General features: G+C 35.7%; 1 long non-coding RNA gene across 1 annotated transcript; it reads right to left on the reverse strand.

Moving 5' to 3' along the window:
• Positions 1–14,384: 14,384 nt before the first annotated feature.
• Positions 14,385–16,152, reverse strand: LOC145968689 (uncharacterized). Its single transcript, XR_014437828.1, has 3 exons — positions 15,949–16,152; positions 15,098–15,631; positions 14,385–14,882 (listed from the first exon to the last, which is right to left on the reverse strand). It is a non-coding gene; the product is annotated as an uncharacterized LOC145968689 (long non-coding RNA).
• Between the last annotated feature and the right edge of the window lie 2,353 nt (positions 16,153–18,505).

Raw genomic sequence — 18,505 nt, forward strand, 5'->3', positions numbered from 1 at the left:
ATTCATGATAATAATAATATTAATATGTTAAATGTTTATTATGTTTACCGCATTCTTCAATCGAACACATGATCGCGTTCGATAGCGCCAGTAGTACTTTAACCTACCGCAACCTACCATAACAAAAAACTGCTTGCAGTCGCCGAGTAATTATCGTCGCATTGTCGCGTCGTCGCATCGTGTAGTAACGTGTCCACGCGTGTTTCTTTCATCGAGTGATTTTTAATCGCCAACAGTTATTATTCGACAGTGATTAATAGTGATTAGTGATAGAGTCATTAGTAAATTTCTCGTCTCATCGAGTGAGTAAATAAATGTGATTACGTTAAAGTTTATAAAAGAATACAGTTCATGAAAGAAGAAAAACTTTCAGTTAATAATTTAGTGTGGATTTCTTGTCTTTTGCAACGTGATATCTACGTTAAATTTGAGAACGTACGATCTATCGGAAAATTCATTTCTCCTTCAAGCAATTACAGCAATACATCAAAAGTCATCGAACAAGGTAATAATAACTATTTTTTGACGTTATGTGAAAGCAGATCTCGGGAAGTCACAGGGACAGTGTGTCAAAGGAAATTCGTGAAAAGAGAGGGGTTTTTAGTGGGTAGGGAGTACCGAGTTGGTAATTCGACTTGGTACTCGAGTCCCACATAACTCACTGGATCGATGGGTATGCATAAAATGCATTTTCCCCTCTCTCGTAAAAAAGAAAAAAAAATTACAGGTGAGTGAGCGAATGAGAGAGAGAGAGAGAGAGAGAGAGAGAGAGAGAGAGAGAGAGACAGACAGACAGACAGACAGACAGACAGACAGACAGACAGAGAGAGAATGTATGTGTTCGCATGTGTGTCTGTATGTGTATAGCGACCAGCTGATCGCAGCAGGCGCCCCGCGTAAGTACCCGCGTCTGACGGTGAATCGCGCCACCCTTGTCTGCCTCTTGTATTCGACCCGTCATACGTTAAGTACTTCCTTTAATAATTCAAAAACTAAGCTTCGGACGAAATTTTGCCAAAGGAAAAATCGTCTTAGAATTCGGTCAAGATTATGTTTTTGCAAAACCATAAAGTTATTTAGTATCACCCTGTATATGCTGTCTCCCCGAAGGTTCGCATGTGTCTTGCGTTTGGGCGTTTTCCATACCATAACTCAAATGGTGTTTTGTTCTCTAATGCTTTCATAATGCACCGATTTCTAATGAAGTTAGCCGTGGCTACCGCTTCCGCCCAAAAGGAAATGGGAAGTTTCGATTGCGTCATCATGCAGCGCGCCATTTCCATGAGAGTACGGTTTTTCCTCTCTGCCACCCCATTCAACTGAGGTATATACGGCGTCGTGAGTTTTCGTGTAATCCCTTCCTTTTTCAGGAATTTATCGAATTCTTCATTGCAGAACTCTCTTCCATTATCTGATTGCAGACACTTGATCGTTCTTCCTGTTTGCTTTTCGACAAGAGCCTTAAACTCCTTGAAGGATTGTAAGACCTCGCTCTTATTACGTAAGAAGCGTATTTCTGTCCAGCGAGAGTAATCATCCGTGAACGTGAGAAAATATTTAGCTTTTCCTCTGGACTCATTTCGCATCGGTTCGCATACGTCTGCGTGAATTTTGTCCAATGGTTGATCACACCTATGTGAATTCTTACCGAATGGCAATGCCGTTATCTTGGCTTCCGAACAGACTTCGCATGTGGCCGTTGTACCATCATTTTTTTTTGGAGTCCTAGTACTGCTTCCTTTTTACTCATTTCCAGGAGGTCACGCCAATTGAGATGGCTGAATCTTTCGTGCCAAACTATCAGCGGGGATTTGTGTGTTTCTGCTGTAATGTTGCGGGCTGATTCCTCATCGGACTCGCGGAGATAATAAAGGTCTCCTTTTCGATCCGCGACTAGGATCGTAGTTCCGCGGCTGTTCTTTATCACAGCCTTTTTCTTGAAAAATTCCACGCTATTTTCGGCGTCCGTAATCTTTGCAACAGAGATCAAATTACTTCGTAGGTCAGGTACATGTAGGGCGTTTTCCAGATGGAGATTTTTGGTCGTGCCCCTACCCGCGGCAACAATTTTTACGGTGCCTTTCGCCTTAACGTCAGTGGAGTCGTGATTCGCTAAGTTGAGTTACGGTTTTAGATTCCCGGTGCTCGAAATTCTTTCAAATTTCCTTCTATCGTGGCACAGGTGTGACGTGCACCCGCTATCGAGGCACCATGCGTCTTTCTCTCGAGTGTTCTCTGTGAAACAAGAATTAACGTTAACATGGGAGGTTAGAAAAGCGACGTCCTCACCAATAGCGGCCTTTTCCTTGCTTTCAGGGCCTTTCGTGTTTCGTTCGCTTTTCTCGAGACAATCAATAGCCTTGTGACCGATTTGACGGCACCGATGACATTTAAACTTGAATGTTCCGCCGGAGTGAGAATCTTCCACCTTGCCAGTCGACGCTTTGTTGTGCGCCTTGTTAGTAGGTTTTCTTTTATTCTGTTTTCCTTTCCGGGCGAACATTGCTTGATCGTCGGTTTGACCGCGTTGTCTTCTTGTCGCACTTTCGTCGAGAATTTTAATTTTTAGATGTTCCGGGAGAGGTAGTGTGTCTCTCGACTCGATAGCGCATCTAAAATTCTCGAAGCTGTCTGGTAGATTATGTAACAGCATAATAGATTGTAATTCGGTACTAACCTGCACGGACAATTCAGATAATTTGTCGATTGTATCGAAGAATTCGTCGACATGTTGCTGCACATTGCCGCCTTCGTTAAGTCGATGACTAATCAGTCTTTTCCATAACGATGCCTTTTTCGCAGGTCCTTTTGATTCGAATATTGATTCCAACTTCAGCCACATTTCCCGGGCCGTCGGGCAGTTCCTGATTTGTTTGAGTTCGGCATCGCCGACTGCTAGGTATAAATCGGCCTTTGCTTTTTCGTCCTCTTCTCTCCATGCTCGCTGGGCTTCGAGTGCTTGCGGTTCCGGTTTTTCACCGCTTGCATATGCCCATGTTTTATTTTTGATTATAACTGCCTTTATTCTTAGTCTCCAGATATCATAGTTATCCCTGGATAATGTCGGAATGCACAATATATTTGTTGCTTGTCCGTCCATGATGCAAAGAGGTTAGATTTCCGCGAAACTTTCGCGTTGTCCTCTTGATATGGTATATAAGGAATATCACTTATGGATAATCGGCGAAAGCTTTAACTACTGGGCCCATAACCTGTTAGGACAGGGTGTGGATATTACTTGTGGCTTTGTAGTATAAAAAATGTCGTTTATTGCACCGTCGCGTTACATAGAACGGGGAGCGCGTAGCACAGAGAGAGACAGACATATTTAACATAATAGTTACATGGTGTGGCGCTACAATCGCCTGTGTATGATAAAATAGAACTCTAACAAGTACTTATATTTTCTATGGAAATTATTATTTCGCAAAGCCATGTTTGCACTATTTCAAATGCCTATTGAACATTAAAATATAATATATATTATTTTATACACTTTATTACATAAATTACAATATTACATGTTCTGATGTCAATAACTAAAATAAGAAATTTTTGGACATAATATTTGGACGTAATTTATGTTATTAGATTAGGTCTTTGGAATTATATCCGTAACTCAAATCAAACTATTATAAATATTGTTATTTAATATTAATGATTTACATAAAAATATATCATAGATCAATTAAATACTTATTGCACAAAAAAGGGTTAAAAATGTATTTTCAATTTTCTACTCATTTAAAAAAAAATACTTAACTGGTTACGTCGTGAAAGTATTATAGATATTTTCATGCAAATTTAATTATTATTATTATTAAAATATACTGAGTAATAAATAAATAATAACAATATTACTTACGTTTTCTCTGTCAGACATTTTTCAGACACTGCTTGACGCTTGAAGCTGAACAAATCGAGCTTTTTTCTTTTGACGCTAGCGTCAAAAAAGAGATCACGTGATTGATTAGCACGCTAGCATCAGAGGGTAATGAAATCGCAGCCTCACAGATTCTTGACGTCATGACATGTACCGCATTTTGACATAAAATGTACCATACGTATTTTTCATAAAATGTACCATATTTTGACGTCTTTCTTAGCATAATGTATTTAATAGCGTTGTCGAATAAAGCAGATTAACCGATTCGAGAGCATCATTGAATAATTACAGCCATTCTATTCTTCAGAGGAATCTCGGATCGATTAAACTGCTTTATTTGAAAACGCTTAAAAACACAAATATGGTAAGAAAATAGGTCACAAGTTTTATATTTGTTATTATTATTTTATTTAAACAAATAAAAATTTACTTCTATTATCATATAAAATTTCAATAAATAATGTCTTCCGTTGCCTGCGTTTTATAAAAATATATTTTGCTAATCAACTGTATTATAAAAAAAATGTGTATATTTTTTGGCACTTTAATTACACTTGATTGATATAGCTAATATTTTCACTGTGCATTAATTTAATGAACACTTGAGTAATTAAGCAACATGAGTCTCGTGCACAGATAAACGCATACGTCGAAAGAAAAATTGTTAAAGTCTGATCGCGAAAGTCATGTTATATGAAAAATTTTAAAAGATTTTTTACTCCCGACTGCTGCCCCAACCTACGGTTGGCAAAAAGACGGAGGGAGTATGCGTTTCGCCGAGCTCGGATTGATTGTGACAGGTATTCTCGATAACTATAACGTAGTTCGATATCATTTTTTGCACATAAATTTCTTATTAATCAAGGAAGGTATCAAGCATATAATTATCGTTATTTGTTTTATTAATAAAAAGCGGAAAAATAATATTATTTCGTCTATACGTCCTCTCATTGGCTGCGAGTGAATCTAAGAAGCAAAATAATTCACCAATAAGATTCGTTCTAAGCAACCGTGTAGGGAATTATCGTTAAGTGGAACGCAGCCGAAGTAGTGGCGGGAATAATAATTGACATAACCCTATATGTCAAATTATTGTTATTAATGATAATAAATTGTTGTCAGTAATTATTATTAAATTGTGAAGTTATAATTGTGAAGTTATTTATCGTGAAGTTATTATTTATCAGAAAAAGTGTTACAAAATATGGATATATCTCAAGAAAATGTTCCTAAACAAGTAAGCTTTTCTCTCTTTCTATTATTAATAATAATTATTTTTATTTGCAGCACAGTTATAATAATAATATAACATACAGCATAGTTATAATAAATAATATAACATAATGTGAAAGAAAATAATCTTCTGCGTAGCCATATAATTATGATTATATAATATTTCTACAATCATTCTTGGCTTCGCAGCAAATATATAAACTTCTATGATTGCAGAAATATTATTTAATCATAATTATGTGGCTTGCAGAAAAGTATTCACTCTTACATTATGTTATGTTACTACGCAGTCCTAAAAACTTGTATATAGTTATAATTATGGGATCGATGTACTAATTAATTACATTAATAATAAAATAATCGTCAGTTCACGACTAAAATATGACGTCAAAATAATGTTATATCAAGACGTCAATATAAAGTCAGGTAACAAATCAGTCATTTTGACGACATATGACCAAAAATGACCAGTTTGAAACATCAAAATGACGTGTGCTTGCTACCTGGGTTATAGGTATATGTATGAACTATAGCACGGACACGAATCATTTATTAGGTCTGTTTTTTATTCCTGCACTGACTGAACTAGTTCAAAAAGTATACACTAAAGACCCTTGTACAATGCTACGCAACAGGGAATAGGAATAGGGAATAGAAACTATTCACCAATAAATACGCGGAATAGAAAATATTCGCCAATAGGAGCAGAGAACAGATACTATTTCTGTTCTTATTGTCTGTTGCCTAGCATTGTGCAAGGGCCTTAAAGCATTTTTTATTCCGGAACTGGTGTAACTGATGCTGTTCGTTATTCCAGTGTAGCTGAACTGAGAGCACGAGTTTACTGCACTGGCTGCCCTAGGTCTGGAGGTAGAGTAAGCAGTGCAGAGCACTCGTGGGCAATTTCAAACAAAAGTAAAGTAAAGTCAAATGTAAAGATCTTAAAGGTTAAAATAAAAAAGATTTTATAATATTTATAGTTTAATATCTCAACATCTCATATAGTTAAATAAAGTTAAAATATAATTAAAGTTAAAATCGCATTAAATCAATCGTCAACCAATTGCAAAAGGTAATATTTGACTAATAGTAAAATGTAATAGGTTAAAAATTTATAAAAAAATTATTAAAAAATTATAAAAATTAAAATTTTTTCAAATTCATAATATAAACATTTTCACAATTTATAATATAATAAATAGTAATATATAATATATATAGTAATATATAATATATATAGTAATATATAAATAATAAATAATAATATAATAAATAATATTATTAATATTATTTTAGGTAAATGTTTACTTCACGTCCCACAGCTCGAAAAATTTTTATTTTCACATATGTAGAGGATACATTCCTAAGTAATACACCGTTTGAATTTTGTGGCGCTCTCTCTTCGTTCCTGAGATATGCAATTTTGAAGTTTCATACTTTCATGTCATCTTTTCGTTATATCCTATTTATGTGTTTACATTTTTTGTTTACATTTGCTCAATACGGTTTCATATTATATTTTTCTTGTGTGTTTATATTTTTTTGTTTACGTTTGCTCGTTGTGACTTCCATGTCGCTAAGCTATAGAAATATCAGAAATGTATGTGTATACACACACACACGCGCGCGCGCGCCGAAGGCCCCGCCTCCCAACCACCCCGCCGGTAGTCAAGGTGGACCTCGCTTTATAACTTACAGCATATATCCATTGTGATTGAACTCTTCGCAATGCGTCCCCTACCGGCGGGGTGGTTGCGGGAGGGGGGGCCGAAGGTCCCCCTTGCACCCCCCGCGTGTGTGTATGTGTGTGTGTGTGTGTGCCCATTTCATCTTAAACATACATGATATGGTAAAATTATATTGTATTCTTGAAACTTTTTTTGTTAATAACTATTTAATAAATAACAATAAGCGGCTAAAACCTTCTGAAAGTTATTCAGAAAGATGACCTCAGGAAATGTAAACAGAAAAATATAAACATATTTAGAAAGTAACGAAAAGGTGATACAAGTATAAAATTTCAAAATTGCATATCTCAGGAACGAAGAGAGAGCGCCACAAAATTCAAACGATGTATTACTTAGAAATGTATCTTCTACAACATATGTGAAAATAAAAATTTTTCGAGCTGTGTGACGTAAAGTAAACATTTACCTTATTTTATTTATTTATTTTATTTTATTTAATATATGACGCCATGTTACTCTTGCACTTCGAGCGTTTTTTATTCCCGCCTATACTCTCAATTCTCGCTTGCACTGATTCAGTGCATCAAGTTCAATTCTAGTTCAGTCTAATGCAAGAATAAAAAACAGACCTACCGAGTGTAACGGATGTAATTCACGTTCACTCTTTCAGGCGGCGCATCAAGCGTCGAGAAATATGCCCGGGGGAGAGCGGTTAGAACATTGGTCGGTGGGCTTGCTTTCTTTGAGCTTTCTTCGGTTCAAAGTGTTTCTTAATCTCGGCTACAGGCTTGTTAGCGTTCTTTCACAAATTTATCGCTCTCATCTTGTGTGAGGAAGGTATACGAGTCATTTTTAGAACAATAGATAACGCAAGTGTCTTTACAAAAGGCGGGAGGGCAGTCTCCCTCCCGCCTTCAGATTCGGACTGGAACTCAAGTGTAATCAGTGAAAAAGAAAGTGATAATATCGAAATTTCGTACACAAATCAACTCCATATCACCCGCGAAGAGGTCATGGAAATTATCCTGGATAAAACGTCCAATTTGAAGAGGCTTGGTTCTATGTTATCGGACGACTCATCCCTCCCCCCCAATCCATCAGACAAAGAAATTCCAGATGACTCGTTTACTCAGATGGAATCAAAGAAATCGAAACTAAAGAAAAAAATGCTCTCAGTCGTTGTTACAAGGGGATATATTAGGAAATTCTGAGAATAATATCCAAGGACAAATAAAGATTTTACACAATAAGATGGACTAAGACTCATCTACACAAATTTCGAAGGATGACGCAACAAGTAACACATGGTATGACCGACATAACAAAGGTCCATTCATTGTTTTTGTAAGAAAGGTGGGTTTAAGATCGACTACAAAGTCTGTCTCAATAATAGAAGCCTCTAGATTGTTATCAAAGGCCAATATAAAAATTAAAAATTCTCTGAAATTGAATTCCACGCATGGAATACATGGAAAATTTATTTCGAGTCTTATCAAGAAGCGAACAATGCGAGAGCAATAGATTCTTACCGGAACTTGGCTTAACGATATATATTCCTAAATATAAAATATTTAGAAAGGCAGTGATTAAAGGCATTCCGACCGATATAGAAATAAAAGAAACACAAACTAACATAGAAAAAGAAAACCCATATCTCCGCATATCTAATATTTTTAGACTCAAAAGGAAAGATTCTCAGATCAAAAAATGGGCAGAGTCCCAGTCAATCTGCATTGAATTTTTGGTCCAGAATCTTCCAGAAAAAGTTAAAATATGGAAGGTCAATTTATTCGTATCCCCTTACATTCCGCCGTTAAGGAGATGTTTTAATTGTGGAAAATTTGGCCACATCAGTAAAGTTAACTGTAGCGATTCGCACCACACGTTAAACAGAGAATGCCCCAAATTGAAGATAAACAAAGCCATTGTCTTATTGAAATCAATAAGACAATGGCTTTTGACAATATTTCTTTCATGGATGCCAGGAAATTGGTTCTGAAAAATAGTAGTAAAAATATAGGGTAAATATTTACCTTTAGCCAGCCCCAAATGACTTGACCTTGACATATATTGTCAAAGTCACTGCCCTGAGTAACATCCAAAAGATTTTAGGCGTCGCTCATTGTTTATTAAAAAGTTATAAACAAAAAAAGTTTCACGAATTTCACATAATCTTTAAACATCTTGTGCATTTAATGGAATGTTTTTTTGACATATACGCGGTTATTTAATTATTTATTTTTTATTTTTTTAATAAGAAATATTTAATAAATTATTGAGAGGTGGTATGTAGTGGATCTCGTCTTCTGTGGAAAGTTGTGTGGAAAGCAAACCTATGCGTACAATAATAGACCTCGCTTCGCACTGACTTAGAGGTGGTATGGGGTGGATCTCGATTCTCATGGAAAGTTGCAAACCTATGTGGAAACGTACAATAATAGATCTCGCTTCGCACTAACTCAGAGGTGATGTGGGGTGGACCTCACTTCACGTAGAAAGTTGCAAACCTATGTAGAACTGTACAATAATAGACCTCATTCCGCATTGACTCAGGGGTGGTGTGGGGTGGACTTCGCTTCACGTGAAAAGTTGCAAACCTATGTGAAATCAAATCTATGTGGAATTACAACAGTACAATAGGGATCTATTATTGTATGATTTCACATAGGTTTGCAACTTTCCACGTGAAGCGAGATCCACCCCACACCACCCCTGAGTCAGTGCGAAACAAGGTCTATTATTGTACAGTTCTTTATAGATTTACAACTTTCCACGTGAAGCGAGGTCCACCCCACACCACCTTTGAGTCAGTGCGAAACAATATCTATTATTGTACAGTTCTATACGTCTTCAATACGTTTATTCCTTTATAACTTCCAATACGAAAGGTCTATTATTGTACATGGTGTTCAAAAATTCTGTCAACCTTATAAAACTTTTTTTTGTTTATAACTTTTTAATAAATAACGAGCGACGTCTAAAATTTTTTGGATGTTACTCAGGGCAGTGACCTTGATAATATATGTCAAAATTAAGTCATTTGGAACTGGCTGTATAAAGATAAATATTTACCAAATATAGAAGGAGTCACGAAGGATTTAAGAAACTATCTTTTGCTAAACAAAGAAAATTCATCGTCAAGATTATCATCATACACGGACATCATTAAAAAGTCTTCATACTCTCCGCAATTCTCTAACAATGTTTCAGTCAAAATAAAAGAGTTAATAAAAATCGTTTCGGCATCCACGGAGCCGGATCTACTCTTGAAGAGGATCTTCAATACGATATCATTACATAACACGAATTCAAACAGAAGAAAGCCTTACCTTCAGATGACCCTCCAATAATCCATCCTATTCCATAATGGTCTATCTCCTGAAGATAATACAATGGAATGCGATTAGCGTAAAGTATAAAATCAATGAACTCTCCTATCACTCTATCAATAATGACATTTTTATAATTTCAGAAACTTAGTTGGATCACTTAGATAATATTTCCATCAAAGGATTTGATGTCATTAGGAAGGATCGTATAGGAAAAAGAGGAGGAGGAGTTTTGATTTTGGTCAGGTCAAATATCAAATACTCAATAATTAATGACACGCCTGACTGTCAAGGTAAAATTAAGTCTTGCGGCATTGATGTTTACACCGAAGACGGTAAGATTTCTATTATCTCTATTTATAGACCTCCAGAATCTCTTAGAATCTCGTTCAATGCATGGTGTAAATTTTTCTCTCATTTCAAAGGTCAAACAATAATAGGGGCAGATTTTAATCTGTCCAAAGACTCCATCATCTCTTTATTAGATGGTATTACGAACTTGGACTTTGTTCTTCTGAATGATAACTCTCCAACCTTTTGGAATGGAGATAGTGACCGATCTTCGATTTTGGATTTGACCTTCGTAAATTCAGCTTTAGGTCTAAAGACCGCGTGGTGGGTTCATAACGACTCATGAGGTGGAGATCATTTTCCCATTTTCATCTAGCTTAATTCCAAAGCTACTAAAAAAAGATTAATATATCGTTATCACAAACTCTACTCTAAAAAAACTAATTGGACCCTCTTTGCTAAAGTCGGTTCTCGAGGAGTCTTTTCAAGACATATTGAATATTTCAGACATTCAATCTTTCTATTCAACATTTATCTCCATAATTACAGACTGTCTAAGTAGAGCATCCTCAAGTCCCAATTCTTCCTGCCTAAAAAGAAAGTAAATCAAAATCAAAATTATTCTTTTTGTAATAGGAAAAATAATGTGAAAAATAACAATATTAACGGGCAAAATAAAAATACACGCGAGAGGAATACGGGTAGACAACATAATCTGAAAGATAAAAATAGAAACTCAACTAATAAGAATCCATGTCCATGGTGAAATGAGGAGTGTGACGAATTATTAAACAACAGAATTAAAGCATTGAATCTTTTCAAGGAACACAAAACTTGTGAAAACTTCATAAACTATAAAAAGGAAATGGCAAAGACCAGAATAGGTTTGAGAAAAATAGAGTTTTAAAAAATTCTGCGAAAATTTAAGAAAAAATTCGGATCCAGCAATGGTATGAAATAAAATTAAAGCATTCAAAAACAGATTTAATTATTCGAAAAATTCTAATAAATATAACATAGAGACCATTAATGCAATTCAAGATCAAATTGACATTCTTTTCCCTCCAGGTACACCTTTCCCTTTTTCTCCAATCACACCTCTACCCAACTGCATGGACTTACCACTGGACTTACCTTTCTCAAAAGTAGAATTGGACACTTCGCTGAAATTCCTAAAAATTAAAGCCAGCCCGGGGCTGGACGGAATTGATTATAAAATCATAAGAGCACTTCCGGAATCAGCAAAAGAGATTCTTCTGATAATCTATAATAGATTATTTATATCTCATTCATTCCCTGCGGACTGGAGAAGATTTCTGGTTTTTTTCATCCCTAAGTAGCGAGAAAAGTCAAAATTTCGTCCGATTTCTCTGGCATCTTGCTTATGCAAAATCATGGAATGGATGATAGACTAAACTGGTTCTTAGAACACTACAACCTCTTACCTTAAGGCTCGTTCCCACTGAGCGCGTCACGCGTCGCGTTACGACGCGACGCGACGGCAGTTCAAGTGACGGCGTTTTTCGTTATTCACACTGAACGCGTCGCGGCAAATCACACATGCGTAGAAACAACCTGTAAATAAAAGTGTAGTGCAAATGGATATCTTGAAAAATAACCTCACGATAATCCATAATATCGTGTTACAGAACAAAACGAGTGTATTGAAAGAGAAAAAGTGATCTGAGTGCCTAAATAAGGTTGAAGGCACATTAAATATATATATATATATATATATATATATATGTAAAAGTGTAGTGCAAATATCGTATCGGAGATCTACGATTGAAACAAAGTGAGTATAGTATGTATGTATAAAATTAATTATGTTATTATCAAAGTTTTTAAAGTTACTTTTTTCTACTTTGCTAATTATCACTGGCGAGTTAGTCTATTATTTATTTTTATTTTTATGCCATTTGTTGGATTCGTGTTTGTAGAATTATGGAAGCCTACCGACAGAATTGGCGAGAGAAGATCATGTATATGATGCTACTCCACCACCAAATGAAACTTGCCGAAAGGGAAAACAGAAGATTTCGCAGATTCTGGATACGTCCCATTCTTAAAAGTAGACAAACTCATGGAAACTGGGAACGTTTGATACAGGAGCTGCGCTTATTTGATAATGAAACATACTTCAATTTTATGAGGATGACACCACAAACTTTTGAAGAGATTCTTTCTTTGGTTGGATCAAAACTCATGCTACAAACAACAAATTGTCGGGAGCCAATATGTGCAGAAGCTCGTTTATCGATGACAATTCGGTAAGTTATGAAATATTTATGTTAGCTTTTCAGTTATGGATGCCTGAGCTCCTTTTTTATTAGTATAATTATTATCAATAATATTTGTAAATAAAAATGTTGCTGGTACCTAATTTATAAAAGGGTTTACCCATTAATAAAATGAATACAAGAACTACTCTGGAATTTTTCAGATATTTGGCTACTGGAGATTCCCTCAAGTCCATGTCCTTGGCCTTCAGGATTGGGATATCTACTACATCTGAAATAATTCGAAGGACATGCAAAGCGATATGGGATAGCATGCAGCAAGAATTCTTCACGCCCTCTCAAGAAAATTGGTTACAGATTCACAATCAATTCGCATTACGTTGGAACTTTCCACACTGTGTTGGTGCATTGGACGGAAAGCATGTTGTAATCACGGTAAGTTATTTTTATCACAGACAGTATGGCTACTATTGGTGTCGAGGCACTACCTTCGAACAGTATTTGAAGTAATTCCTTTGGGTCTTCATATCGGAAGTTTCGTTTTCGTAAAAGGCGTTGAAGAGTTTACAAACATTTTTCAAAAAATTATAAGTTTTATATTTTTATATTCTCTTGAAGGCTCCAGCGAATTCGGGATCATCGTTTTATAACTATAAAGGACAACACAGTATTGTGCTAATGGCTTTGGTATCAGGAGATTATAAGTTTCTGATGGTGGATATAGGAACTCAAGGCCGCCACAGTGACGGGGGTACTTTCAAAAACTCTGAAATCGGTCGTCGATTCAGTGAGGGTCTAATGGACCTGCCTCCTCCATCACTTATTGATCCAGCGCATACCCACCCACTTCCATTCGTCTTAGTCGCAGACGAGGCTTTTCAGCTGAACTCATTCACTATGAGGCCATATCCAGGGCGGAATATCACTTCAGAAAAGCGAATATTCAACTATAGATTGTCCAGAGCACGAAGAGTTGTCGAGAATGCTTTTGGCATCATGGCAGCACGGCGGAGAATCTACTATAAGCCCATGAACACTTCGCTGGCTACGACCGAAGCAATCGTACAAGCTACCGTTTGTCTTCACGATTTCATGATGACGAGGGATCATTATTGTGTCGCCAACTTTGCCGATCGTACGGATCGTCATGATAAGGTGACGACAGGTGTGTGGCGAGATAATATACCACCGACAGATGCAATTCGAGATTATCAATTTGCCGGTCCAAACAACCATTCAAGACGAGCAGCTGAGATTCGAGACAAATTTACTGAATATTTTGTGAACGAAGGAGCTGTACCCTGGCAATGGGAAGTACAATAAATAAAATGAGAATCAAATATATAATGTTCAAACATATTTATTAAAATTTTGTATTAATTAACAATGACGTTTATCAACAGTTTATCATAACTATCTTATTATAAGTGTATTATAAGTAATCTCATTACGCAGTCTTGGTCTCATGTTGTCTTACAAATAATCTTACCAGAATTAAATGGTTTGATAAGTACTTTTTATTCTGATGCAGCATAATATAGAGAAATACGAAAATTAAAGGTACGTAAAAATTTGCATACTACATACATTACTGAGAGTAGAGTACATATTTTACAACTTATAGTACAATACTCTGAGGCAAATTTTCAAAAATTACTGTATACACAGCCTGAGGTTTCTTAAGAAAATATATATAAATATATATCATATAAAATATATATCGCATTACTTTACACACAGCCTACGACTCCTTAAAAAAAATTAATAATAGTGAAAAATTAAAAAAAATTAAAATATAGAAAAAATTGAAAACAAAATATTAAAAAAAATTATTTTATAGCGAAGACTTGCACACTAAAAAGAATTGCATCATTGGCAACAAAAAGTACGATTGAAAATAAAACAAAAATATTGTTTTCCTATTTGCCATATGCATCATCCTGTGCCTTCATCAACGATTCCATAAAATTTCGTATCAACCTCGTCACTATCTGATCCGGGAGTGCTCTCATTTCCGTCTCTAAGTACATAATGAAAGACCCAATGCGGTTAGGCATGGGAGGTTCGAGGTGCTTTCTGCAAAAGGTTTCGAAGTTCTCTGTCAGAGATCCCACAGGTTGGGCACTTTTGTTTTTTTTTTTTTGCAGAACAGCTCGCTACCGAAGCTTTTACATCTGTGATGGAACGTTTATTCTTCGGGAGGTTGCTTATCGTCCTGTAATTGGAAAATGTATCTGGTGTATGGACATCTCTCGTTTTCTTTATGGAGAAAGATTTGTTTACGTAAAACAATCTTTTCGAATCTTCAATAACAATTTAATTGAATGTTCCCAAAAGTTGGAAAAACAAATATAGAAAACATCTTAGGATATATAAGTGTATATGCTGTTCTTACAAAATTGGAACACGAAAGAAAAAGCACGAACTTACGGTCTGTATTCGACACTGGGACGAAGGAAGTCGAGCTGTGCGAAGTACTTCCAATCTACTTTGCTTCCTGCGCCACTGCCACTGCGCTTGGAGTTTTTTTCTTCAGCAAGAAACCTAACGTAGCGATCTCTTAGTGATTTGAAAATTTTCTGACTCGATCCAGTTTGTGCACTTGAATAATGATATTAAAAACCTAAATATAGATGTACATACTACATTCAGTTTATAAAGAGTTGTACCTACCTAAAGCGATGTCAACTTCAAGCCACAATGCTGACGTTATTTTGAAGCTCCTTTCAGCATATATGCAATTAATGAATTCCACAAAGGCTCTCGGCAAAAGACTTCACTGATGAGCAATTCTTTATCATCTACTTCTAAGGATTCATTTCCAAATTCTTCACTCTCGACGCTCTGATTTGACGTTCCTGGGACGTACAAGCATTCTTCCTCACTCTCTTGCTCAGTACAAATGCTGTAATGTGCCATGGCAGCTGAACTGCCTTTTAAAACTGCATTACATTTATCACAAATCTGAAATAGTGTTTAACGATCACAGTAATGAATGATCAGTATTGAAATTCAAACAACATTTCAAAATTTGTTCTGTCTAGTTAAATGTTGCATTTCATATTATATTTATATTTATTTTATAGACAATTGGCATTATACTTGCAATACAGTTGCATTGATTGTGATACTTTTTAGATAGTGAATGAGAATTCGAAAAATAACTATTTTCTATGCCAAGCACTATACCGTTGCATGACATTATCAACTAAAAATACTACAAGAGCATCTCAATAAACAATCAATCTTCTTTAACATTTGAATAACAAGTTTAAACTTACAACTGTTAACCTTGTGTCGGTGGACATGACAGTGATGGCTAGTAATGGCGAACACGAGATCTGGATGTCGAGCAACCAAACGAACCAAACCGACGCGTCGCGCAAAATAGGTCGCGTCAGAGATGATGCAATAAAACAGACGTTTTGATTGGCTAACTCGTGACGCGACGCACGACGCGACGCGTGACGCGCTCAGTGGGAACGAGCCCTTACTCTCAATTCGGGTTCAGACGGGGGAAGGGATCGGTAATCTAGCAATCCTATATTCTAGTATTCATCTAGGATTTCTGAACAATAAGCCAACAATGGCGACCTTTCTAGATATTAAAGCGGCATACGATAATGTTGTTCCTTCAATTTTGTTACAAAAATTAATCGACCTAGGCGTTCCTTGGAATATTTTGACATTTATTCGCAATTTTTCCTTGGAAAGGATAATTCATTGTAAATTTGAAGAGATTGATGAAATTAGATATGCCTTTAAAGGTTTACCACAAGGAAGCGTCCTCAGTCCCCTGCTATATAATATATATGTCTCAGAATTAGAAAATCAAATTTCACAGGAATGCAAAATTGTACAATACGCGGATGACGTTTCAATATTCCTTTCCTCCCATAATATGTATCAAGGTATTGCTTGTTTAGAAAGAGGCATCAAAAATATCGATTATTATCTAGCATCTTTGGGTCTTGAATTATCTCCAGAAGAAACGAAATTCTGCATTTTTAGAGACATTTAAATAAAGTTGACAATCCACAAATATGCATTAAAATTAAAAACATCGAAATCTACCCTTCGCCAAGAATCAGATTTCTAGGTTTAACCTTCACTCCGAATATAAATTGGAACTATCAATTCGCTCACATCTGGAGGACATGTCAGTGTCCCATGAAAATAATTAGCTGCTTAAGACATACTTGGTAGGGAGCAGACCCTCGTCTGCTAAGGATTATCTATAACACTCTAATAAGATCGAGATTAGATTATGGAGGTTTTATTTTTTACAATCTTACAAAAGCTCAGTACTTAAAACTAGAACGTATATACAATTGAAAGCATTAAAACTTATTCTAGGTCTGAGAATGTCTTCTCCCTCAAATTTCGTCTTCTTGGAGTCGAAGGAGCCCACACTAAAGTTCAGAAGGGAATATCTGGGGAAAAACTAGATAACTAGAGTTTTGACATATTCAAATCATCCGATTCTCCCCATCTCCCATCTCTCATCTATTAGAAAAGGATACTAAACCTCTAATATTTGTTAATTCAATTGACTCCATTTTGTTTAAACCAGACACAGGACTCGAGTCCGGGAATCTTTTTGACAAGGAATCCAAAAATAACGAAGCTTTATTTAAAGATATTTTTCAATCGGAATTAATGAATTCTAAATTTTTTTTTACGGGTGGATCAAAATTTCCTCAATTTGAATTTACGGGTTTTGCTATTACCTCTTTAGATAACTCAATTAACAGAAAATTTAGGTCTACTCGTCACTCAACAATTTTTTCTCTCGAAGCCATGGCAATTCTGGAGACTATAAAAATGGCAAAAGATAATTACTTTAAGAATATTTCAATCTTCTCAGATTCCAAGTCTATATTACTGTCTCTTCATAACATCTCACTTAATAATAATATCTCTCATCTGATCCATAAAGTTAGAGACCAAATCAAGCGATGCGGTAGCGTCGCGACGCCAAGTGCATAAAAACAGAATCCGAGCATTGAGAGTCACTGTTCTTGACGCGGCGCTACCAAGTAACTTATCCGGAATTTTGGGTCTAATAAACTTTCGATTAAAATATTTCAGAAACTAAAGCCGTAATCGAAAATCTAATGGCATTTTTATATAATGTGAATACAAGCTTTCGATCGTGACCAGTTTGAATAAAATCGGTGCAGTTAATCCTGAGAAATGATGATCGAATATCAAAATTGTGACATTTTTCGTTCTTCTCCTTCAGGTTCAGACTCATGTACATATGCTCGCACGCACACACGCAAAGCAATTTTGTCCCTTAAGCGGCATTCACACCATAAATACTGATATACGATTATTGTTTCGATGTGCAAAATGCTTTAAGAGACAAAATCATATATGTGCATGTGCGTGCATACGTGTGATATGTATATGTATGTGTGTACGTACGTGAGAGATTAATTTATCGTATAGTAACAATTTCCAAAAACTACCCCTTCGGGATGGAATTTAATATCTTAGAAACGGAGCCGTAAAAATATGGAACTTCTGCTGTTAAATAAAAATCTAAAAAAAGTAATTTATCGTATAGTAACAATTTACAAAAACCATCCCTTATAAAAGCAAATTTTAAAGACCACCCCTTGAGGGTGAAAAATAATATCTCGACAATGATGCGTCGCAAAAATATGGAACTTACGCCGTTAGTTAAGGTTTCTCACAAAGACTAATTTACTATATATGTATAATAATAATTTTTAAAAATCACCCCTTGGGATGAAATCTAATATTTCAGAAACAGTACACCACAAAAATATTAAAACCTGTGCCATTAGATAATGGATCGTCCCAATTGCA

Source organism: Camponotus vicinus, unplaced genomic scaffold (assembly GCF_025532165.1).
Source record: "Camponotus vicinus isolate PSW18456_S1 unplaced genomic scaffold, iyCamVici1.0 SCAF_3, whole genome shotgun sequence".
Taxonomy (NCBI): domain Eukaryota; kingdom Metazoa; phylum Arthropoda; class Insecta; order Hymenoptera; family Formicidae; genus Camponotus; species Camponotus vicinus.